Genomic DNA, 2,763 nt, shown 5'->3' with positions numbered 1-2,763 from the left:
TCCGGTATTCTTTCTGTATTTATTTTCTTCTCAATATTATAAGTTAAACTAATGCTCCATGTTGTTGAGCTATCCAACATTTCTCCTCAAGGTCACATTTCATTTTTCATTTCAGAGACTTCTGCAAACAAGTTTCTGACTCAGACTGACAAATCCAAGTCTGTCAGTCTTGGAGGACTGTGACCATCAACGCCACAGGGAGTTCAGATATTGGTGCTGACTCAGTTGGTACCTTCAGAAACCTGGACAGGCTCCCAAACTTCTCATATACAGAGTATCATCTCTCTTCTCTGGAACTCCGTCTCGATTCAGTGGCAGTAGATCTGGTTCTGACTACACTTTAACCATCAGAGGTGTTGAGGCTAAAGATGTTGGAGATTACTACTGTCTGGGTTTACATAGTGATGGAGTGTTCACACAGTGATTTAGAGCCGCACAAAAACCTCCTTCAGTTTGACTGAAGTGAGAACGGCTGCTGGTGCAGGTGCAGAGTGTTGGTTGAGGGACTGTGATGAAGATAACTGGTCCAGTGAACACAACACAAGAGTCATCAAGCAGAACCTCAACAATCTCATAAAACTGAAAGAAACTTATTCATGCCATATACTATATGTATATGTTTTTATATATATAAACCTATATATACAGTTTAAAACTGACATTCTAGTCAGTTCATTCAGTCTCTTTATGAATAATCTGGGAAGGTTAGATTCTTGTTGGACCATAGCCTCTGATATAAAACAAATCTTTAACTGTAGCTCTAATAATGGCTGCACAAAACACTCTATAACATCAGTCCAAACAGAAACAAAATATCTATTTCATTACTCTCCTATCAGGTAAATACGGTTAATGAAATGACCACAAGTATATCTTTCAAAGTGAGAATGTATCATAAAATAATTACAAAGACACAAATCATTATAATCCACAGTTTTAATTATAGGTTAATGTTCATGTAGAATTTTTCTTTTGAATCAGTTAATGTTGGAGTGAAAACTATATAATTCAGTTTAATTTGAAAAGTAATGAAAAATAAGCAGCCGACCAGCATTAGAAAGCAACATGCACACTGAAACACTGAGTAGAGAGCTGTGAAACAGAGGAGATCTGTAGCTTCATCAAGATCTCTATCAAAGAAGCAGCATCATTTCCACACAGGAAGTGTTGCTGAAGCTCTACTCTGAGCAGCGCCAGGGTCAGGGTTTGAGTGACAGGGCTCTGTCCATTCAGACCGGCCTCACAGCTCACTGAGCCCGCCTTCCTCCACTGGTCTGCAGAGAGGTTCAGGGTGCTGCTCCAGCTGTAGTGGCCGTCGCTCCCCAGGACCTGCAGGCTGTGTGACACCCCCTGAGGAGCTGCTGCTGCCCCCCACCTTCCAGCCCAGACTCCAGGCTGAGGGGAAGCCCCCGCTGGCCAGACACCACCAGTGTGGCTCTGCCCTGCTGCAGCTCCTCTGGAGGGGGAGGACGGTCAGGTGGGCCGCACAACACCCACTGAGGGGGAGAGGGGGAGGAGAGAGGGGAAAAGACAAAGAGATGAAGGATGAAGACTTGGGATTAAAGCGTAAAAAAAATACCATCCTGTTGATTTCTCATATTTGATCAAATAAAACAAAAAAGGAGATGCACTTATATGAATACAGTTAAAACATTCTCATCTGTCTCTTCCTTTTCACTGTACATGTAAAACAAATGAACCGTGAACACAAAGAAAAGCTGCATTTACTGATAAAATCATATCTGTGTTGAACAAGAATCCACATCACATTTAAATTCAACAAATTATTTGATTTTTTAAAGCTAATTATACATTTTCTTTTACAATAAATACAATATATACATGTTTGAGAATTGAAAGTGACCAAATGTTACGTAGAATGATTTGTAAGCATGCAGTGAAAAGATTCTATGAAAATAGAATAGAATATAAAAAATAAATGAGTTATTTTCCATCTTTTGAACCAAATTTCATGCAAAACGGAATTAATATTAGATTTCAGCAAAGTTACTTCTTTTGTTTGTTTGATCAGTTTGATAAAATAAAATAAATACCAACAACATTCAAAAACGGATCTTGGTCTGAATCTAATCCAATATTTGATTTAAGTTAGATTTTCTATATATTGTTATAAAATAAAATCTTTGGTACTTACAGTCAACGATGAGTTTGGTTCCTCCACCAAAAGTCCACCACAGTGATACAAACTCATTAAGTGGCCGTACAAAAACCTCCTGCACTGTGAACAAGCATCTATCCACTGAAAACTCTCTGCTTTTTATATCAATGCATGAAAATATATACTTTCTATAATCTAAAACATTTTTTGTAATGATATGGATTCAATATGATCATATAAATGAAAATTAATTATTTACTTTTGCTTTATTTTCTAAACCTGTCAGAGAAATGATGACTGTCTCCTTGAAACAAAATAAATTTGTCACATTTATATCAATTGATACATGGTTAAATTAAATTATATATTTTTTCTATTAATTACAATTAACAAACTAATAATAAACATAATTGAATTATCAATTATATATCCACAGTTAACCCTGTCAGTAAATTAAATGAATTATAGAAGATATATCATACCAACCACAGTGGACGCAAACTTATCCTCAAATCCTCACCTGCTCATCTCATACAAATATTTTCTACTATTCTATTAAGATCATATATATATTGTTAAACAGAGCAGTATTCCTCCTGGTTTCATGTCCCACGTTGCCTTCAGTCTGTTGAGAGCAGAGGAAT

At 36.7% G+C, this 2,763-nt stretch overlaps 1 pseudogene; it reads right to left on the bottom strand.

Annotated features, from left to right (window-relative positions):
• Positions 1-921: 921 nt before the first annotated feature.
• Positions 922-2,339, bottom strand: LOC129114759 (immunoglobulin lambda constant 6-like; annotated as a pseudogene).
• Between the last annotated feature and the right edge of the window lie 424 nt (positions 2,340-2,763).

This window comes from Anoplopoma fimbria, unplaced genomic scaffold, assembly GCF_027596085.1.
Source record: "Anoplopoma fimbria isolate UVic2021 breed Golden Eagle Sablefish unplaced genomic scaffold, Afim_UVic_2022 Un_contig_13831_pilon_pilon, whole genome shotgun sequence".
NCBI classification, from domain to species: domain Eukaryota; kingdom Metazoa; phylum Chordata; class Actinopteri; order Perciformes; family Anoplopomatidae; genus Anoplopoma; species Anoplopoma fimbria.
This window is presented reverse-complemented; position numbering and strand designations above follow the sequence as displayed.